Source organism: Crassostrea angulata, chromosome 2 (assembly GCF_025612915.1).
Source record: "Crassostrea angulata isolate pt1a10 chromosome 2, ASM2561291v2, whole genome shotgun sequence".
In the NCBI taxonomy this organism is placed as follows: Eukaryota; Metazoa; Mollusca; class Bivalvia; order Ostreida; family Ostreidae; genus Magallana; species Magallana angulata.
In genome coordinates, this window is record NC_069112.1 from 55,253,961 (window position 1) to 55,278,400 (window position 24,440).

The 24,440-nt window shown below is 32.0% G+C and overlaps 1 pseudogene; it reads right to left on the reverse strand.

Moving 5' to 3' along the window:
• Nucleotides 1-3,306: 3,306 nt before the first annotated feature.
• Nucleotides 3,307-24,440, reverse strand: part of LOC128171554 (adhesion G protein-coupled receptor B1-like) — a 67,913-nt pseudogene continuing 46,779 nt past the window's right edge.

Consider the following 24,440-nt stretch of genomic DNA (forward strand, 5'->3'; position numbering starts at 1 on the left):
AAGAAAATCGTAGGGAACTGTTTATTTTCGTGCATAGAAGTGTAAATCCGACTGTTGCCCATCCACTGCATTGCTTGAAGTTGCGTTGGAATTGTAGTGACCTGAAAATTGGTACACTAATCGCTTAATGAACTAAAGTAAAAAAAAGAAATTTATATCTTTTTTGTTAAGGTCCTGTAAGTCTTGAAAAAATCATGCAGATTTGTATAGTATTATATCTAATTCTCAGTTGTTTCACTTATTTACATAATGCCCCAAATATTGAAGAAAAAAAACCAACGTTTTGTTATCTTCATCCATCAACTTTTTACCTTCGCACGTTTTGCACCCCCACCCCAATGTTTTCTTATCGGGATGACCGATGGATATATTGGTAGCAACGTTACTATTGACAAACGACACAGACGACACTGATAACGTCACGAACGATCACGTGCAGAAAAGATATTTCCATCGCTAATAAGTGTCTATAATATGCGAAATTGTTAGGCTTTTAAACAAAGTTACAAACTTTCCTGTCTGAAAATATGGCATTGCTTCACCTTATGATATTTTCTTGTAAAAAACCCAGTGATAACTGTTATAGTTTTGAAAATAGAAAACGCAATGAAAAATTTGATAGGGTTGTGTTTTTTGCGTTTGCTTTTTCCTCAAGACTTTTGTTCTAAGACCTGTTTCAAGTATATCAACATTCATTTGACAGGTTTTGAAAAATAAGTCTCGTTTCACACCCAACAGATAATGCATGCAATACAAAAACAAAGCTGAACTGACTCAAACTGCTTGCAGTTGATCTCTCCATTAAAATGCGATGTTAACATGGACATTTCGTTATTACTTACATGTATTTACTTTACTCATATAGTATAGACAATGTGATATTCTAAATTTGAACTACATTTCATTTTTGCAATTAATTCACCGTTGTGTTCCGTATTTCACTTAATATTCATTTAAACAATAGAATACTTTCTTTGCTGATACATCCCTGCTTGAAGATAGTGACAAAAATAAATCAATGAACGATACAATCATATTGATCAAAGCTATTTGTAAATAAGTTGATCTTTTGTAAGCTAATTATTGCCTTTGAAACCAGTTTTTAGGTGTTCTAGAGGTATGCGTACATTCATACGCACACAGGTGCTTTGAATCCAGTAAAAACTGGAGCATGTATACTTTAAGATTAGTTTTGTTTCATAATGAATTTCACTCAATTTTCTAATGAAATAGAGTACAAAATAGCAAGCTATGGTGCATAGAATAGTTGATGAAATTTCAAACCTTAATATAGCTGTTGTTTCTGAAATAAATGTCTTGGCCTTTTTGTTTGCCATAAGCATGTTAATAAGAATTTATCCTGTTAATTTCCATAACAAACTTTTAAACATTGATGGAAGGCCCTTTTTGCCATTGATTCGTATTCGAGCATTTTGAAACTACAAAAATTGGTAAGTTTACATAATTAATTTGTTTTTATTTTTTTTAAATAAATGCCTAGAAAAAAAACCATGTTTTTTAATAGCTCCCTGTTTTGAATTTTGTGTATTTTTATGAAACGACCAACAACGACAACATCAATAACAACTGCCAAACCAGATTCCATAAAAATTCTTTTTTCTACTTTTTCTACATGTACTAGGTGAGGTATAAAGAAAAACAAAACAAATACATACAAACTAGTAGACTTTTTGTTATCGAATAATTAGAGGTCTTTTCACCTTAATATTTTTAATGAAATGCTAGATTGCTTTATAAGATATAAAAAAAGATATACCTTTGATATACGTTGTATAATAAAATGAAAAAATACCTCACAAATCCATAAATGATTTTTATAGAATTTTTTTTTATTTCAGGCCATTTCTTTAAGAATTATATGTTGTATATCGGAAACATCTATTAAATTACTTTCCTGAATATTTTTTCCACTTACTCTGAACAAAACTGAGCCAGGTGAATATTATTAACACAAGGATATAAACAGAAAACCTAGCAATAGAAGAGACAATTCTACAGGCTAGCTGTGTACAAAATGAATGTTCCACTTGAGTAACCACAGGACTTGATGCGAAACCCGGCCGACCCAATTGATTACCTTATTGCGCAATCCAGAACACTTTTGAAACCCTTACTATTATTCTGTATTTCAAAAGATATGAACATTCATTAATTAATAGATTTCCATATGACATTGACCTTTGACCTTTATATCATTTTGCCAAGGTAGTTGCTTCTATTCCAATTTGTCCGAAGTCTTATGATAGATAGTAAAAAAAAGTTGGAAGTGATTTTATCGAAGTTTCAATACTTTCAGGGGCAATAACTGCTAGAAAGTGGTCTCAGATCCCTTTGGTATGAATAGATTGAAGAACTCTCTAAGTTTACTGAAGACATTTGTAAAAGTTGCAAGTCTCTATCTCTTATGGTTTCAGAGGAGTAGCGATAACACGAATTTCTCAAAGGGCAGTAACTCTGCACGTTCTGGGAGTTTTTTGACACAGGGTCAATTGGTATCATAACTTTAACGAGCAATTAAATAAGGTTTAAATTGTATGGATAACCTTAATAACAAAAAAGTGACTCCGTGGAAAATAGAAAGAAGAAGAAGAAGAAGAAGAAGAAGAAGAAGAAGAAGAAGAAGAAGAAGAAACATAAACAAGAGGTCTTTAGCCTGAAAGGTGGAAAGATCTAAATATCCTATCGTATATAGATATATAATAAAAATAATACAAAAGAATAAAAAAGAACACAAAAATATGGTTGTGTAAAATAGTTTTATTTACAATCAAATAAAAATAGATTTTACAGTCCGGGAATACATGTTTATGGTATCAGTCGTGGGTATATATTTTAAAAGGGCAAATGAATCATTGTTAATCCTTAACAATGAATATAATAACCGTTTTGCAAACATGTACTCAAATTAGTTGCTTATGGATTGTTTAAAAAAAATTAAATGGCAGATATAGTGCGTGTAAAAGTTAGCATTAATAGAGCAGACACAACATTATAACTTGTTTTTTAAATTTTATCTTATGTTACAATGTAACTAAAAATCTATTGTGAAAATGGAACTAAATTCCTAATATGCTTTCTATATGACTATATAAAAGATCTCATACCGAACGATTTATACTAAGATACGTAATACACTGTGAGAAACCTATCATAGAAATACATTTAAACCATCCATATTGCATACAACATAAATTTATTTCTTATACTTTGATGTTGAATACTGATTGGTCAAGACGCAGTTGATAATCCGTTCTATTACCATTAGCGTTAGCAACAGACCTGGCAACGAATAATACAACGAATTGTTACATGCGCGTAAATTATGTGCGTATGGTTTGACGTAGAATTCACGTCATTTCTACATAAAAGCAACTAAGTTTTCTTAAAAAAATAAGACTTCGACATAATAAAATAGATAGTGCTTGTTTGGAAGGATAACAGTTGGATTTGACATCCCTCAGAAACCAGGGTAATTCATTTCAAAACTCAGGGTAATTTGACATCCCTCGTAAACCAGGGTAAAACCAGGGGAAACCAGGTTTTCTCAGGGTATCGATTTCAAATGTTACCTCTCGAAACAGGCACTATTTATATAGTGTTACATCCTAGTAATAGGTAAAGAAAATTTGTTCATTAGACATTTTACAGCTAACTTATGTTAAAAAAAATTGTCCTCTTCGGTCTGCGACATTTCTCTTTTCGTTCACAAATTAGAAGTTTAATCAGAATTTGTTTCATTTCTCTGTTAATAAAGATATGAAGATTACAAATATTGCGAAATTTGCTCAATGAATGAAATTATTCATGACATTTTAAGTGCTTTCACATTTTTGATTTATCATTATCTTATTTTTTTTTTGGCAAAAAATCTGAACTTGAATGTTGACGTTTGAGGCTTACTTTTGCATGAGAAACACTTTGTGGACAACTTGTAGACATCGTTTTTTCTGACATTGATAACGCAGACTTCTTCACTTTGGTTTGCCGAAATCTTTTAAGCAAACTCTTTTTCTAAAAAGAAAAAAAAGTTTATTTTCTCTAGTAGTTACAACCGAATTGATCCTCTAAAAATGCAAAGACTTATTTTAGATCGAAAATCATAGAATTGCAAAGCTAGTCTTTAACTTAATCTAAGCAACAAAAAATGATTAATGGAATTCTTTACAATGTCGATTTTTTAATCTAATATAAAAGGCAATTATAGATACTATTGAAATTTCATATCTGATTTCAAAATGATACATGTAATACTATTAATGATAATCATGTGTAAAATAACATTTTCCCCTTACCTTAGGTTTCATCAATGGTTCATTTGATTTAGATGTCGACGGGCTTTGTGAACTAAGAGTAGTTTCTTTTGTCCCTCGCTCAGTAAAACTCAATATTGTACTCAAACTCGGGTATCTATTCCATATGCCTTGCCTAACCTTACAAGAAATTGCAAATATAATATTTGCTGTAAGATATTCTATTGAAATCCCCATAGGTTTTTTTAAAATAAAAAAAAGAAGAGTCATATCTCAATCAAGATTAAGATTAAAAAAAAATAGTCATTTTCATATATGTATAAGTACATTATGAAATTTATTACAAATTTTAAAAGCTGACCTTTTTGTCCAACAAAACGTGTGAAACAAAAATGAAGAACCCCTGAAAAATAGATATTTATTATAAAAATGGCAATGTGTAAGTAAAAAACATGATTCTGATTTTTGAAACAACAAATCAAATAAAACTTAAGAAATAAGAAAGAAATAATACTTCTTTTTTCTAAGAAAACTACCCCAAACACCTCTGCAAATTAAACAAAGTTAAAAGGAAACAAACACGAAAGAAACATAATAAAGATATCAAACCTGGAATGAATTTGCAATGACAAACAAATACTGAAACACAACTGCGTTTTCGTTAACTGCCAGGATTCCGAACAGCCAAGTTACTCCTAGAACTGGCAGAAGTGTTCCAAGGGACCGCAGACCGGATCTAGTAATTAATGAAAATATTTTTTTTTTATCAGAACGTTTTACAAATATAACATGTACAATTCCATGTTTTGTTATGCATGTATGTTAGTGGGTTTGTGGCTAAGAAGAAAAAAACCTATGTAAAAGTATTTTGTATGTTTTGTGGATACATGCAATAAATTTGTGAAAACTAGTATTATTTTATTATGTTAAACACTGTGTTTGATATTCGATTGTCGGATTATGTTGGGGCATATGTACTAATAAAACAAGGTTTTTTTCTACACTGCTAGTAAACCAACTTATATGAATATCAAAATTCTTCTTGGTTTGACTCACGACGCTTTCCTATGCAGTGAAGATCTTGCCACTATCCTCGAAGCAAACAACACCCTCAAAAGTGAAACAATTATAAGAATGTTGATCTGAAAAAAAAACACAATTATTTTTTATAGAGAAACAACATTAAGTTTCAATTCTGTGAGAAACATTTAAATTCGGTGCCCTGAAACATCTCCTATTCTCTTTACGCTTTTGAAGAATTTGATGTGCAAGGAAAAACTGAATAGTAGAACGTGTTGCTCAAGAACTTACCAAACTAATCAGACAAACTGGAATGATAAACAAATAGAGAGAGCCACTTTCGATGGACAACCAGCAGCTAAAAGGTAAAAAATATTTCTTTACCGACTGGAGTCAGTGGTAAACATATTTATGGCAATCAATTCTGTATTCAAGTATGTATGTAAAAGTAGATACATTATTTAGTTCTTGAAAAGATAATACTATGTAAAATACGCATACTACGACTTTAGGTGGTATCCTTTACCCCAAAACGCTCCAAGATTTGTTGCAGTAATAATGACCGGTATACCTGCAAAATAACCGCTATGAGAATGAAACAATATCATCCTTATTTTTTTTAATACTTACATCTAATTCCATATCGGTATTTTACGCAACTACCCGACTCTTTTTTTGACCAATGTATACCGTGTTGAAAGGGCAATTTAAATCGCTTTAACCCCCACCTCCTTCAAATTGCGTCAAATGAACTGAGGTAATCCCAACAATATTATGTATGAAGTTGAAGAAAATAATTAACCAAGTGCTTTAAAATGTATGTAAACATTCATCCATGTACTTGTATATGGATACATGAACTTGTAATGATTCCATAGAAATTGTATTAGAATTATGTAGCTGTTAATAAGATTTTGTTTATGTGAATGCATATGTAGTCTGAAGATATAATTCAAGTGAGGGTTTATTTTTGTGATGATAGTTTATCCCGCCAACCCCCCAAAAAATTAAAATTTCATCGCATTATGATATAAAAAAATAAAATAAAGAAAAAAATCGGTCACTTAAACGAATGTTTGAAAAGTCTATACGACTTTTTAAAATTTTAAAATTTATTTAAATAAAACAAAAGGGAAATATCTTACGATGAAAATATATCTAAAGGGTTAAATCCAACTCGTGAAAGGTTCATTCAAATACATACCCCAGATTCCACCCAGAAACCAACGAACCCTTGATTTAGACTTGAAGTTGTTTGCAACATACAGGGCATAGTAAGTCACTGTAATACTCATGAAGTAATATACACCTAACCCAAGCATACTGAAGAAGGTCACTAAGAAAAGGTAGTGGATAATGGCCGTTATCGCGACGCAAGCAACCTGAAATATAAAATATATACTCAGTGTCGGTACATGTATACAGATTATTATTTTACAAATATGAATCCAATAATTTTCAATATATAATTTAGGTACAATATTACCTGATTGTTTAATGCTTTATGATTTTTTGTGGATTGTTTTCTTTCTTTATAAAATCTACGTACATGTATATATTAAATGTATAAGAATTATATATTCATATATCGGTAACCAAATAACATGACTGTTTTAAGTAATACATTGTATATTTTATCAATTTATTTTGAATGTTTTTTTTGTAAGATCTACGTTTGTATCTTAATTATGAAGTTATATATATATTTACACTGTACACTCAAATACCTATCACTTATCAGAAGGCAGAAATTGATTTTTACCTCATTCTCTGTCTGTTCGACTAACGATATGAAAATTGTATACGACAGTATTAACGATCCACAGATATTCAGCATCATGATGTTTTTGTCACTCCTGATAAATCTGAAATTTACTTACAATAAAATAATTTTGAATTTCTATATTACATGTACACTCGCTGGAGTTATATTTGTGCATGAATGATACAAATCAGTCTTACATACCTCCATGTCAGGATGTAAATCAAAGAAGTAAGAAACGTAAAAGCTATGGAGAGAGCTACCCCAACAAGTGACATCGTTTTTAAGAATGGACTTTCTTCTGTTACCTAAAATGTAGTGAAGGTAGTTTGGAATAGCAACAGTAAATTTCAGTTTTGATTTCTTTGACTCTATTTGCATAAGAAAGGGGCGTTTACCTGAGTGTATGGTCTCATTAAAATAGCAAAGTTTGTGAGATGGTTGCAATGGCAAACTGTTTTCTGACGATCTGTTCGGTTCACAGTGCATCCCTCCTCAGACCATTTACTATATAAAAAAATGAATTAGAAATAAACCCACTTATTGCTAACTTTTGTATCAAAAAAGCTTGAATTTTAAAATCAGAGAAAACGATTTGTTTACAATCACTTACTTTAGATTAAAATCCCATGATACACATACAGCGCGCATTTCTGTAGACTCATTCTAAATAAACAGTTAATATACAAAAAATAAAAAAAACCAAGCTAAAAAAAACCAATGGGATTAACCTAGGTTAATTGCACTTTTACACACGTCGGCAATAATAGGAAACTTTTAAGTTAATTGTTCATAAGAACTTTACGTCAATTGTAAACCGAAATCATATATTTCTGATATCTTACTTTGACAGTGTGTCCAAATATAAGATTGAGAGGTGGATCCAACACTCCTAGGTCTGTCTGGGTCGTGAGGGACAATATTGGGGAATTGACAAAGGATCTTTGCTTAGACTTTTCCCCCTGTTTACCTTTCAACTCTTTACTGGTTGGTTTAATTGATTTTCCAAAAAGATATGAGTATGATATATCAAGTTTAGTATCGAAGCAAATTAAAAGAAATCATACATTATGATAATATCAAATCAGATGTTTGAGAACATGTCAGATTTACAAAGATTTAGCTAGATGTAAATAAAGACTTAAATGAAAACTGAAAACTTGTTTTAATAGTTTACCTGTTAGGATCAGATCCCAGAATGTCTGACATTGTTTTATATAGAACAGCAACATAGTTGATCGCTTGTAGGAAAAAAAAATATTGAGAGATTGATTGGTATACTCTTCCAGTATCAATAATTGTTGTTAAATCTTAAATTAAATTGTGTTTTTTGCATAATTGTCATTAACAATAAATGCATATAACGAACAAAAATTAGGGTTTTTTTACCTTTTGTAGCGTTTGATGCTTGTTTTGGTAATTCTAGAACGGTAGGATGTTCTTTGGAGTTTTGAGAAACGTTGTTTGATTGTTTATCCGGAAAACGTATCCCCGTTTCATCGATTTTTGTTTGGTTGATAACAAGCTCTATAAAAAAAACATCAATTTACGCAGTGTTTTTTTCTACTACATGAATTGGCAATTTTAAACGATAAGGAAATGCTTTTTTACCAAAATTAGATCCGGTAAATTTAGTCGCTGTAATATTGTCGTTTTGGAGTGTAATCTTGCTGAAACGGTCCATATTTTTTAGGAGAAAGCTGGGGTCTTTTTCTGTCTAAAAAGTAACAAACTTTGTAAAATACGATATAATAAATCTTTCAGGTTTGACATTAAACGATAGATTGACTTTTGCCCCAGGCCACAGGTATGCTCTTGTAAGTAATGGAAACTTTTAATTTTGTCCTATTCATTTAATAGATACACAAATTCAAGAACTTTATTAAATTTTTTATACCGCATGATTTGTTTTATTTGATTTTACAACATTTTATAATGTTAATATACCTCTTTGCTTACAGTAGTCCAAGAGTTTGAGTTATCGGGCGACAAAATGTTATCAATAACAGCGTAAAATACCTGAAAATAATTGAAGAATATACATATCGTTACTGTTAAATTTATATGGACATTAACACGCGCGAACGGTATTCTTTGTGTACTTTGTTAGCTGTACGTTGCAACATCCTAAAAGACACACTAATTATTCCAACACCGTGAAATATATATTCTTTGCTGTGTTTGTGCATTATTTGGGTATACGCTAATGAAGATGACATGAACATTATGCATTAATAAATTAAGAGACAATGGACGTTAAGTGCAAATTGCGGTAAAAATAAAATGATCTTTGCCCTAAATTAAGAGAACTGAAATAAGAGAGCTATATGCAAATATTTGGTTCATAACTATTTAGACTTTGATAATTGTCATTATATATTTTAGAAGCACAAAAGTTAGTGAACCAGTTTGTGAGTAAACGCTACTTATGAAACATGTTAATTGAACTATTTAGGTAAGATTTTACAAATTTTACATATTGCTTTGAACATGTTCAATTGAATAAATCAAAAGGAGAAGGACGGAACAATGTATTGCCATTGAATTTAAAATAAGCAAGTAGAATTAAAAACGAATTTTACTTTGAACGTGTCAGTTACAAACGTTATTCTACTTTTCTAAGTTTTTGCTGCATCCTTAAAAAACAAGTACACGTACATTTTAAAATTATTATCACTTTAACAAAGAAAATAATCAGTACTTTTGAGTGAAAAGGGTCAAAACAATTATTCAGGGTTGATAACGAGGGAAACATTTTCGCCGACTTTTCACAATTTTTTAGCCCAACACTTTTAAATAATAGGTGAATGAATGAGAGGTTATAACGTAGATAATTCCAATACATGACCTCTTTTTCGATAGGTAATCCTGGAGCGTTGGTTAATGTTACAATCTTCTCTAAAACGCTCAGAGACGAACTCAGATCACCATCACCGATTCCATTTGTTGACGATGTCAGGTTTTTCATCAGTTGTAGAGTATTGTTAACTGTCTCCTGGATTCTAATTTGATCCTGTGTTTCATTTCCAATTATACTTTCCAACTATTTAAAAAAAACCTCAAATTGAAAGATGTTTACTACAACAAAAATGATTGATACACTCATGATGTAATTGGTCATTGCTTATGCATTATGTAAGGAAACTTACAAGTGACGATGCATTCACTAAAGCTTCGTTGGTGCAGTTGATAAAGTTAGGAGGTTCCCATTCTCCATGTTCATCACAAAATCTTGTTGCCACTCCTAGATTTGATTTGTTTGTTAATGAATAATAAAACATAACAAATAATACGATCAGAAGCAGCATTCTCATATACCACTTTTTTAAGATGGACAAAATACATTTTCTATTTTATCATTTTTTTGATAATATTCAAGAGAGCAAATGACAAAGTATATGGTTCCTTTTAATTAATATGATTCAAATCTCAAGTTTCTGGTAATATATAGAGAGAAATGTTGACAAAATTTAAAAGACAAAAATAGGGACATTTACTCTAGGATGTGCTTAAGCAACAATGTTAAAGCTGTAATAGAATGTTATATGACAAGTGCAACATCGGAATGAATTGAGTTATATGATTATTTAGTGTAAGGAGAAATAAATATGATCTTTTGTATTTTTATATTTTAATTTGCGCATGTCCGCGGGAAACCTTGACATCAATAAGATAGAGAGAGAGAGAGAGAGAGAGAGAGAGAGAGGACACCAATTTTTTTTTGAACGATCGTATCAAAATACAACTTTAGTGTATATTTATACCTAACTGTACATAGTTACTAACATTGTATATCAATATTGTGATTTCGACTACTATCTTTGAGTTACCACAGCTAATCAATTGATGTAGGGACCTAATGACTCTTGGATCGTCCGTGCGATATCTAAAGCAATTTGATAATTTACTAGACGTTTGGCATTGTATTTAAGTCGGTGCTCATTTCCGTTTTTTTCTTTTTAGATCAAATCATTAACTAATTCTTTAACGAGATAGTGAATTTACGTAAGTTTATTTAACTGAATAAACTTTGTAATACGAAAATGTTAATTTTTTATGTAAAATAGAGAAAGAGAGAGAGAGAGAGAGAGAGAGAGAGAGAGAGAGAGAGAGAGAGAGAGAGAGAGAGAGAGAGAGTACGTCGATAAACAAACGTTTTCACACAAGTTATATATGTAGCAATACACGTGTAGGTAAACAGTTAATCAAATTGTTTTTGCGATCACAAACATCACAACTATATGCAATTTTTATAACAGTTTGCCTACCGTTTTGATATCTAGGACACGGCTCCTTTAAAGTTTTACCCGCCATGGTAGTATTCCAAAATATTCCATCCATTTGTTCATCTTTGCAACGCATCAGTTTGTTAGGATCTTCAAAACACATACATCTATGAACTTTTAGCTCATTTTGTTTCAAAAGTCTAAAAATACACTCATGTCCTTCTTAAGCAATATCTTAGGTTTAAGTATCATTAATGTTACGAACCCTCGATGGTGAGGTACAAATATTTAACGAAATAGTATTGCTCAATCTTCCATTAGAGTTGAAGTAACATTAAAAAATAAGTTTTAAACGTTAACAAATTTCGTTATTATTTCATTCCAAACTTTATATTTAAATGAGAAGTAAATACCCAATCCATATTGATGTTTTGTATATCTTGAATCACAGCCCAGACAGGTACCCGTCTTGACGTGACTTTTGCGACAATCGGGGTCAGAACAAGAAGTGTAGCAATCATTACCGTTGTATCCAGGTACAGGACACCCTAAGAAAATAAACATTTTTTTGTTATAAAATTCAGATTTGTCGTTGATAACAAAATATTTCAGAATAAAGTTTAATTGATTGTAATTCTAAATATTGAAATTATAAACGACTTCTAATAATTACATTTCGTGGTAATTTTTCTGATTGATGTAATAAGACGCACAACATTTTTTTATAATGACGCATCAAGTAGTCAGAATATGATCATCGACACCTCAATGATTAGAAAAAAAATAGTTACTAAGTTTTTCTAAAGGTTTGATAAGATAATGACTTAGTTTTAAATATTTGATGATAAAGAATGTTGTTGGTGATTTCGCGGGCATGTTAAGGCTTCCCGATGCGATATGTAGAAAGTCACTTGTCTGTACTTCATACGATATGACGTTATAATTAACTTTGACGTCACGATCTGCATTCCTGTCAATAGTTCTCAGGGAATGTATCTTAACGTTAAAAGTGAATTATATCAAACCAGTATAATACCGCATGTTTCCTTTATATAGATGTTGCAGTTAATTCTAGACGTACAGAATTCATTCATATTAAAAACCAGTATCAAATAATCGGCAGTTTTAAAGCTTCGTTTTAAGTTAAAGACTATTTATAAACTAGTGGTTTGGAGACTCTCCCTGCTACGTGTAAACAACTGAATGAAAAAATTTTAATGCATGTAAAACCAGCTTGGCGCAGGTGAAAGATCAACACAATTTTCGAATATTTTACGTAAAATTGGTAGAGAATATAAGTACCAATGTGAATCGTGCTGCGGAAACCTACGGATTTACCCCATTTTTTTGTAAATCGCTTTTGATTAGTAAAAATGTGCATTATTTTGATGATTTTGTGGAATGTTTCAACAATATTTTCTATAAACGAAATATCTATTTCTTTCCCAAGCAAGAACTTCAAAGTTTATGACTTAACAAAGGATTTTTCTTAAAAATATGTATGATTTAATGTCATTAATCACCTGAGCCGATGCGTTTTAACTAGATCATTTGCAATATTAGGATTCGCCTGTCACGTGATTACGAAGTACATATGACGTCACAAAAATGCATCAAATATAATGTTTAACATCGATGTCAATAAATGTAACATAGATTTAAAGAAATACTCCCGGAAAAATTATTTTTGCCATGATTCAAATAATATCGTTTTCCAGCCGTATTTTAGCATCGGGACGCCTTAACAATGCTGCGTTGTTAAAGAAATGATGTATTCTCATTACACATTACATTCATGTATAAACAGTAGGTCTACAAAATGCTGAAAAAAAAACTGAATGGCTATTATATAGCTTTTCTATTTAAATTTTGTTACTGTCACATAAAAGCCACACATTACTTTTTTTTTTATTTCATGACAATTGTAATTATCCTCTGGTGAGCCCCCTCTTTCGAAATGTACACTGTACAATTCACCTCTTACGAGCCTCAACTCACTGGACCTTTACAATTTTAATCCGTCCGTGCACAGTTTGGACACGGCTGTCCGAGGGGAAGGACGCAACCAAGACTTCTCCTGTTTTTCTTGAACTAATCGTGGCACATTTTCACTTTCCTTTAAGCATTCTTATTTATAATGCCTAAAGTCCAGCTTTTCTGTGGTAAGCCTTATTTTTGTCATAATTATTGTGTTTTTAATGTTATTGTTTCATGCAGTAAATGTCTTAAAGCATCCAGTTACGAAGTTTCTCGGTAATTTTTATTTAAAGCTATTCACGTTTATCATTAAATACCTTAACCACCTGTTTACCTATATTTAGCATTCTTATTATGGTGGCCCGTTTATGTCTTTATGTATTAATGAGATATGTTCCATTGGTCTCATTTTAGTAAGTGTAAAGTGTGAGTACATAAAAGTGTAACAACGTGTAAAGTTATTTCATGTATGTAATGCGTAACATAAGTAAAATGTCTATCATTGAGACATGAAGTATTTGTGTATATGCCACGTGTTGGTATGGTGTCCACCTTGTGACATAAGTGTGTATTTGTATTTGAACAATTAACAGGTCTAAGTCTTCCTGGTAGTTTCCTGGTTTTTCCAACTTATCTACATTATAGATGTCTTCGTGATTGAATGGAGCATCAGCCTTCTACAAGACCAGCACCAGCAGAACCATATCTAAAGGACAGTCTCGCCACAACCGCTATATGATCTACTTATTAAGCAGTGCTCTCCTCCAATACCGGATTCGCGAACAAATCATTGTTTCAATGTATTGTATGACTCAATGTAGAAAGAAAATATAAACCATTTATGCAAAGTCATTTATTTTATCATTTGAGGGTCGGGATATTCTATTATCCCTGGGTCACTTGGTCATTATGTGACAGTTACACAGAAAACAAAAGTAATCAATTAAAACGTTATAGCTGGTTAAGCATATAGTGTATCTATTCGGTTATTTCGATAACAGACCAAAGGTCGCAAGATCAGTCTACATGCTGAAAGCATATTCCCCTTACACGTAAAATTGGTTTTATCATCAGATGATTAGAAAATAAACAAATGTTGCTCTTAAAATTGTGTTTCTTCTTTCCAACTATTTAAAGGATTGGTATTGTGTTTTATTTTAGTTTTACGCAGTCACATGATACATGTATAGCACCAGTCGAGAAAATGATGTTCCTGATTGAATATACATTGTAGTTTGGTCAATGACATTCTTTAAGAAATAAATTTAGTTAAAGAATTTGGAACTAAAAATCAATTTCATAGGCGGTTAGGTATGTCTCGTCGATCATTGATGAAGTTAATTGTCCGAACAAATTAGCAGCTCAATTGAAAATGAGCTTGATGACCGATAAAAATGTTTTTAATCCGGGCGTGAGACTTTGTGTGAAGACATATTAAAACTAGATGCTGTCATTAGACAGTAATACCCGCACCAAGTGTTTGCCCCTAAATAACACTGTTTTGATCAGTTTACCGTATTTAAAAATGAAGGCCATATGCAAGTTTCGGTAATACCTTTAAAAATTATAATTTTCATAACAGAAGGATGAGATCCCTTCCAATATGATAATACACATGAGCAGCACTTTATGTGCAATTTGGGTTTGAATTGTTTGCATGTGAATTTTAAGTTTATCAATAATCTTAACATTTCATGTCATAGAAAGTATAATTATTACAAAAACAATATATAATTATATAATCATTACAAAAACAATTAAATTATGCCCCCTCTCCGCGGCGGTTGCCAGCTTTAAGGTAACATTATTTGGGTGGGTGGGGGGGGTAATATTATATCTATACTTTATTGTTTATTTCAATAGGAAATATACATCACAATATGCAGGTGTCCTACACCACCTTAAAGCTGTTATTTACCCAATAAAATAATGCACATGGTTTTGAAGAATAGGTCATAAAAATACATAAATGTTACAAATGATCTTTGTCTGAAGTTGCGTACACAGCACAGGTATTCAGGTTTTACCCAGCTCTTCGATTTACATGTGTTTTTCATATGCAGAAAAGGATTAGTTAACATGCATAAACATTTCTTTTGTGATCAGCTAAAGGGATTCATATTGTGCTCTAATTGGATTATTATTATGATGTTGACCAAAACAGGTAAGCATAATACATGTACAGTGAGAATTATAGTAGCACACTATTATGAGACACCGGTATGTACGTAAGTATTACTTTTACTTTACAAATAAGTGATCTCCCTTTGCTAGCATACTGTATCATCATCTTTTGATATTTAGATAAGCTTATCATCGTTACCTAAAAGTTATTTTTTCATTTGTCAGACTTACACTATAGAGTTGATCCTGTAACAATTCGTATTAAATTTGTTTATTACATGTATAAGTAAGTGTAGAGACTTATCATTTGTTATACGAGTTAAAATAGGAAGAAAGGGGTCTTTTCTTTCTTTATGTATTATAATGTATCAAATACAATGTAGCCAGGCAATGACTCTATGGGATTGTTCTGACCCCATGAAACAGGAAAATACAAAATATCTTCTTGTGTCATTTTGATGCATTAAATGTAGTAAATCAAGTACATGACCCCCAGATGTTGTCTTTAACACCCCCCCCCCCTATGAAATAGGAAATGACGATACACTGTATATTTTGATTACTTTTGAGATCCTCATCCCAAAACCATATAATTTATTCTTGCTCTTTGTGTCATTGCACATCAAAATGTATATAGATTACGCCCCCTTGGAGACACCCTGACATTCTAGAACTAGGAATAATAAAGAATTTTATCTTATTCATACGTAGTGTTTGATCCATGTTGGTAATTCTTAGCCTTATGATGACACTGCTTTGTTTGGGAGACTTTACAAATGCCCTATATAGACGAATACACATGCATATAACATTTTGTTTATAAATCTCAAAAATTAAATTAAGCAATTTTATTTCAAAAATGTTAATGTGCATTGGAAGAGAAAAAGCAATCAAGAAATGGTTTAAAATTTGCTACTGTACACACGTAAGAATGTAAGAAGACTGAATCTTTAGAACCAGGTTGATTAGAAGTGGGTTGGTTTGGAGTATAAACATTTATAATTTGAATCATTTATTGTTATTAATTCTAACTTGTCGATGAATATTAGTTATTGATCCCAAGGTAGAATTATCACTTCTGATCATATCTCAATAGATCATTTGTCAATTATGCACGGTATAATGTAATTTTTTTTAAGAATATTTTTTTTACAAGTTTATAAAACTTCTTAAGGTAACTCCATATCTATAAAATTATGGGTTCAAAGTTAAAAACTAAACTTTTTTTTAACTTATTGGACTTGAATTTCATCAATAAATAAATAAAATATATATGTATCCATACTATTTACGATGTAAGGTAATAAAAACCAAAGACTGAAATTATCATCTGAAAATCACACTTTTTTTGTTTAAAAATTATATATAAGTGGATGGATACTTGTTTGTCTTTTTAAATTTCATTGCTTACTATGCCAGAAAACTAAAATTAATTTTAAAAAAAGAAAAAAATTGTTTACATTAGAAAAATTATAGCATTTAGATATATCACTTAGAGAAAAGTAGAAAAGAGTTATTTCCCTGTGTAATTATTGAATTATGTCCAATATAAGGATAAAAAACGCTTATTAAATATCTCCAAGTAAACAATGATTTGAGTTTTTGATGTGCACCTATAATAACATAGAAATTACAAATCTACTTGCAAGAATTTTAATGAATTCATGGTTTATGTAAAATGTATGACGTCACAGGAGGGTGGATTTACTTTAAACCCCAAATTATATTTTGATTTTTATAGATCATTCGACAATGAAAAAAAGTGTAAATGTGAGGTTATTTTCATTTTAAGCATAAACAAATGCAAGATTTTTAATTTCATTTTATCTATAGTTTGAGGAAGAATACATGCTTGGATCCAGAACATTTTCCAGGGGGAAGGGGGGCAGTTATATATGAGTTTGTTTAGGGTGGGGATTCCAGGTAATATATTTGACAATTTTTTGATGTAATTTAAAATAAGACTAAGCCATACTACAGTCATATATATACGTTTACATAGGAAGTATTACAAAACATAGATGATTGATATATATATATGGGTTCTTAAATTGAATCATATATCATGTACATATATATTTATATTGTTTCTTTGTTCAAGGCATTCCAGATTGAATGTAGGTCATGATCCAAAGTGCTCTTCCTGAAATTATCAAATATCTTAAAAACCATTGAGATTCCCACCTTAATCCAAAAATATTATTCCTCCTGTGGTCATGATGCATCAGTTCATTATGGTATGTAAGTCATGACCCTAAGGGGTTATCCTAAACCCCTTAGAATCAGAAATTGTCTATTATCTTTAAAGTATTGATGTTTGATGATCCTATCTCTATTTAAGGTCTTCCGTTTCCAACGGAAGACCTTTCTATTATTGTGCTGGTTAAGATTATTCTTATTTTTCTTTTCTTTTTTTTTCTTCCTAGACGCGAACTTTAAGGCTTCATATCGTGCTAATTTCTGAACGGTTTTTGCTCAAATTTTCAGGGCTAATGGACTTTACAAAACACTATCTTTATCAATTCATAAAAGTTAGAATTCCCTTTCCGGTAACGAGTTATTCCCCTTTTAAATTTTTTTAGGGCCTTTGGTTTCCAGACAAAGGCTCCGAGACTATGATAGCAGGGAATGGGAATCTAACAAATTTGAATAGCAGAGACATTGTAGTGGTGCACATTAGTTTTTGTTTTTAGATTACGTTTTTTATTTAGGAAAAGGTAGGGGGTCAAAAAACAGGATTCCAAAAAGTGCAAAAATTTAGACATATTTTCCTTTATATCTTTTTAACGAAAAATATTTTGTAAAAACATGTAGAATAAAAGTTGTGCAGAATATCAAGGGCTTTCATTTAACACCAATAAAAAAGGGCTGGCCCCTTAAATTAAGGGCCAATAGCCTCTAAAAGTTTTTGCTTAATAACTCAAAAACGGTTAGGATTTTGATATGGCTGTCGCTGGAAAAGTTGCTTGTTGGGATCTCATAAAGGTCGTAACAATGTTATTTTGTAAGTGATTTGTGTAGTATGAGTGTAAAAAGCTTTACATGTTGACATGTACCTGTTTTCATTTGACAAGTTAACGAAAGTCTTTGTGCGTACAACTGGCATAAAGTTGCCGCAGAAAGTATGCTGGTTTATACAGGAGGCATTAATTCATAAGAATTTTTGTTGTTGATGGAGTATAAGCTTTTCCTTTAGGAGTTAAAGTCATTGTTGTTAAGTTCTAATAGTGCACAATCATCAAAAACGGCAATTGGAAAAAAAACAACATTATTTTTCTTTTCTAGTAAACCACAAAATTTGAAATTAAAAAAACTCTGTGCATTACATTTTAGTTATTAACTCCATGCATTTAAAATCTACCTTGAATCAGAGCTGCATGTGTGTGTGTACCATTACGTAAGCTCTCCCTTGCCCGCGGCCGAGAAAATCGGTTACCATGCTCGCGGCTGGACTACCTAGCGGTCAGCGGTTATCTAATACACGAGAGTTGCGTCTCTCATATATGAGTTTATTTAGCCACGAACTCAAGAATTGTTTTAGTTTTGATTACACAAAATCTTTTGTGGATTAAACGAGTGGATGTCAAGTAAGAAATAGTTCATTTATTTAATAAAAGCAATGTCATTCTCTAAAGCAATAATAGACATAGATCAATTGTGGGGTTTAAGTTTAAAATATATAACTTCTATTTGATAGAGTAAGGTCATTATGCTGCAAACTTTTCAAATCTTCCTTGGTTCTGAGCTGTGCGTTTCTGTGCGTTGTACCTTTACATAATCTATTCTTCGTCCACGGCCGAGGAGACCAGCCACGGCTGCATTACCTAGCGGTAAGCGGTTATTTAATACACAAGATTCGCACACCGCGACTTACACTTACATGCATATGAACGTGTTTGAGTTAATATAGCCGTATATACAAGAACTGTTTTAATTTTATGTTATAAAAGTTTGTCCTACTTGTATATGTATTTAATTAAATATTTGAGTGTAAATGAATATTAATGAACGATATTACTCCAAATCGGAAAAATCGTTAGACATAAACTAATGGTTCGTTTGTTCAGGTAATTAAAGTACTTTAAAAACTGTACAATTAATGTTTTAAATCAACACCCCCCTTCAAATATTAAACCTTTAAATGATGATCATCCCTCGCACATGGCTCAGGAGATCCGGCGCGAGTGAATAAGTGATCCGCCGTCGGTTCGTATTCTTCTACATGTACCTTATGACGCGTTTATGTTTCATATTTTGCACGGACACAACTATATTTTATTATGTTTTCAACTATTATATTGGTTTAAGATGAAAATATAAATTGATTTTACTTGTACAGTTGATTAAGCATTGATTTATACGATAGCGTACAAGGTAGTTTAAACATGAAATCAAATTATAATCAAAGTTCCATGTTTGCGGTAGGGGCTAGCACGATAAAGGAATGCCCTGAATTGAGGCATTCGATTATTATTTTAAAAAATATTCACATGAGTTTAAACAACTTTAGATTAGATTCTATCGGTCACATATTAATCACTTCTGTAGTTTCATTGTGGAAGCGCATTGCTGCCCCCCCCCCCCTTTCCTCCCGCCCCGCTGACAGGTGCTCGCGCTGGATTTTTTTTTAATTGAAGAAAAGATAACAAGATCTGTCGAAAATCATTTTTGGTAGATTCTTCTTATGTGTAACATTTTGTTTCACTTTCCTACCCCTTTGTTTTTCGGCCAGTCTGTGTTAATTCAATTGCCGCATGCGACCGAGAATCTTGTGTCGCTTCAGCGCACACAGCTCAGAACATTTATAGCCCCAGGTCATCAATTGTTATGTAATTGAGTAACAGTTGGAAGGGTGATTTTACTACATAAAATAATAAAATCATAATATAATCTATTTGAATTGAGTACCATGCGTATAGATTCCCATAATAATAATTTTTTTTAATTTCCTCTCTATGTTTACATTTAATTTTGTTCAAATAATTAATAAATTTTCTATCATTTAAATTGTGTGCTTCATCAAATACTGATTCCGATTACCTTGAAGTCATTAATTTTCCATTGGCTTTTGAAAAAGAGAGACGCCTGACCATCCAATGAAAACAAATACACAGAGTTTGATTGACAGGTTCAGCCAGGTGCAGGTCTCACCCGATGTCCGAGGTTATGTGTGCTGTTTGTACACAGCCGAATGGTCTCAGTAAGAGTTATCAGTAGGAGTTATCGATGTAAATAAATAATAAAAATACATGCCTATCAAAACATGATCGTGCAAGTTAAAGTTGATTTAGGTTTGTTCCAATAGAAATCATGTTTCACTAACTGTATTTAATATTTTTTATGTATAGCGAATTTTAATATTGCTTCAGTACTGAAACATCGCATGAAAACGTTAAATATACATGTACTCTGTAACTAGTCGTCTTTTAATACATATACCTTTCTTTTGTTTGTTAAAAATTCGTTCAGTTTTGTTAAAGTAATGTAAAACACGGGCGCCATTTTGAAACAATGAACTTGTCAGAGAGTTCCGAATGAAATCTGATGAACGTTTCACACGGTTCTCGCACGCTTTGCCCGAAACGCTAAACGGTTTACATGAAACTCTAAAAGGTTTACACGAAACGTTTCTCGCACGTAGGCCGCACGCTTTTTTGGTGAGTAGTACGTTTTAGGGTCTGTAAATTTTGTCAGCACGCAATTCTAAACTTGCACATAGTCTTCAAAAAATTTAGAAATATTTTAATATAGAAGTTATCTTTGAGAAAAGCTTACGTGTTTTGTAGGCGGGTTTGTTTAAAAAAGAAATACACTTCCTGACATGAATCACAAGTACATACTGTTTATAACAATGCTTGCTACCCTTTGAAAATTTAACTCGCCATTAAACATCTCATTTTTTAAAGAATGTTTGAAACGATTACATAAACTCTGCTCTACAAATAGTTTTCCTAAAATATTTTCTTCCTTTCTTTTTTCAAAACACGTTCTATATACAGGCTTTCAATCACAACACGTTTTTATAACAAAAGCAGAACTGAAAGTATAGTCATTATAATCGTTTGACACCATATAACATATATTTTCAACTCGCAGCAACAACGGAAGACCTACTCGGGGCTTTGCCACGAGCTCTGCTCTAGTTAATCTTTATTATTAAGTCTCCCAAATAAATTTTGGGGCTCATTGTACGGTTCTTATTAAGGTCTTCCGTTTCCAACGGAAGACCTTATTGTTATTGCTTTGTTTCTTTTTCCCTTTTATTTTTTTTTTTCTTACGCTTTTTTGTACAAGCGATTTTTTGAAAACGACTTGACCGATTTTCATGAAAATTTCAGATCTTGTAGATATTGATAAAAACCTTATATATAATTTTTTTATTTTGATGACGTCATTTCCGTTCGGGAGATATTGACGTTTTAGTGATTTTTAGAGGGTCATTTTTTCCTGCTATCTCCTCCTAAACGAAAAAAGATATTGAATTTAAATTTTCAGGGATTGTAGACAAAAGATTGTAGATGTGTTTAAAGGCATTTGTGGTGGTCTGGCTTCAAAGGCGTCGAAGCTCCCCTGGACCCGAAAATCGAGTTTAAAAAAACGACGTAATTTTTAATGGTTTTTGTTCTTTATCTCCTTTCCTGAAAATATTTTACAATAACATATAGAGCAAATAAAATTTATATTTACAAGATCTTCCGTTTGATAAAAAGAAAAAGGGGCTGGTCCCTCAAAAAAAGGGGCCAAAAGGGCTCTAAAGTCTTTCTCCCATAGCACTTTACTGAGAAATATTTTGTAATATGTTTAAGAAGCAAAAATGTTCATCTTTTACTCATAAAACTATACATTATAAATTTTTTATTATGCATTACGTAATTAGGGGTTTTAAGGGGCCAAAAGTCCAAAATTTCGATCGAATATATCTCAAAAAGGACAAATATTTTGAAAAGCAATATAGAATAAAAGATGCTTAGAATGATGTTTTAAACAATATTCAATCATAAAATTTTCGTTATCTGGCCCCAATAAGGAGATGAGGGATCGGCCCCTAAAATGTCCTATCCCAGATAGCTCTTAAATGGCAAAGAATTTCTAAACACTTGTTGAACAAAATATGTTAAATATCAAATGAACTTTCGTATGATGCCAAGAAAAAGGGGCTGGCCCTTCAATTTAGGGGCCAAAAGGGCTCTAAAGTCTGTCTTCTATAGCACTTTACTGAGAAATGTTTTGTAATATGTTTAAGAAGCAAAAATGTTCATCTTTTACTCATAAAACTATACATTATAAATTTTTATTATGCGTTACGTAATTAGGGGTTTTAAGGGGCCAAAAGTCCAAAACTTTGATGGAATATATCTCAAAAAGGACAAATATTTTGAAAAGCAATAAAGAATAGAAGATGCTTAGAATGATGTTTTAAACAATATTCAATCATAAAATTTTCGTTATCTGGCCCCAATAAGGAGATGAGGGATCGGCCCCTAAAATGTCATATCCCATATAGCTCAAAACGGCAAAGAATTTCTAAACACTTGTTGAACAAAATATGTTTAATATCAAAAGAACTTTTGTATGATGCCAAGAAAAAGGGGCTGGCCCTTCAATTTAGGGACCAAAAGGGCTCTAAAGTCTTTCTTCCATAGCACTTTACTGAAAAATATTTTGTTATATGTTTAGGAAGCAAGAATGTTCAATTCACATTTATTTAACAACATATTATAATTATTTTATAACGTGTTCCGTATTAAGGGGTTTTAATGGGTTTTAAGGGACCAGAAGTACAAAACTTTGATAACATACCTCAAACAGAACACATTTTTTAAAAAGCATTATTTTGAAAATCAATATAGAATAAAATGCTGAGAATGATGTTCCTAACAAAATTCAACCATCAATTTTTTTGTAGCCCCAATAAGGAGATAAAGGGCCAAATATCAAAGTCAAGTTCATATAACCTTCAAAAAATTGCACGGAAGACCTCCTCGTTGCTCGCAACGAGATCGTGTCTAGTTACATGTATTATTATTCTAAGACTTCTTCTTTTCCTTCTTTCCCGCTCTGAACTTGTTTATCAGAGATGGCTGAACAGAATTGTATAAAACTCTAGAATACAATAGGCCTGCATATCTAGTTGTGCACCCAAGTTTGATTTTTCTCCTTTGGGGTTAGACAACCACTTTTCTGAGGGGGGGGGGGGTGAAAAGGGTGTGGGGTCTTACAAGGAACCATATGGGATGAATCGTAGACTCTATTGTAAATGGTAACTTGAAAGCGGACAAAGATAATAATATAGGGTTTTCATAATCATATATTGACTGTTACTGGCAATATAAAGGGTTTATTGATCTGACCCCTGGGGTCATCCCCCCCCCCCCCCCCCCCCGAGGAATTGGACATTACTATATATCTCAGAAACTGTTATAATCATGACTCTCCTAAACCATATATATTCTAGTTCCTTGTATCAAGGGGCATCAAATGTTATGTAGATTATGGGCCCTGTGGGTGGTCCTGACCCCCCTCGAACAGGAAGTCCCTTAATATCTTCAAAATAGTTGAGATTCCAACCCTTTAACCATATATATTCTTGTTCCTTGTGTCAAGGGGCATCAAACGGTATGTAGGTCATGGGCCTCGGGGGTGGTCGTGACCCCCTTTGAACAGGAAGTGCACGAATATCTCGAAAACGGTTGAGATCCCCACCCCTTAACCATATATATTCTTGACCCTTATAGGGCATCACACGGTATGTAGGTATGTAGGTAATGGGCCCCGCAGGATGAATCTCTGCCATTCAGTTAACTGAAAGGTGACGGATAGGTAACTGAAATGTGGCCATTCAGTCACCTTTCCATTCAGTTATCATTCAGTTGACTGAATGGCAGAGGTTCATCCTGCGGGGCCTCGTATTAAATTAAATTTGTCATAACCATAATGCACATCTCTAGAAAAGTCCCTATCATATTCCAAGATGTGATGTGTTTATCCATTAAATCATAAGAGGAGTTCTGGGATCTATGTTTTTTGAGTGATAAACGTCATTTTTCTGCTACTAGTTGA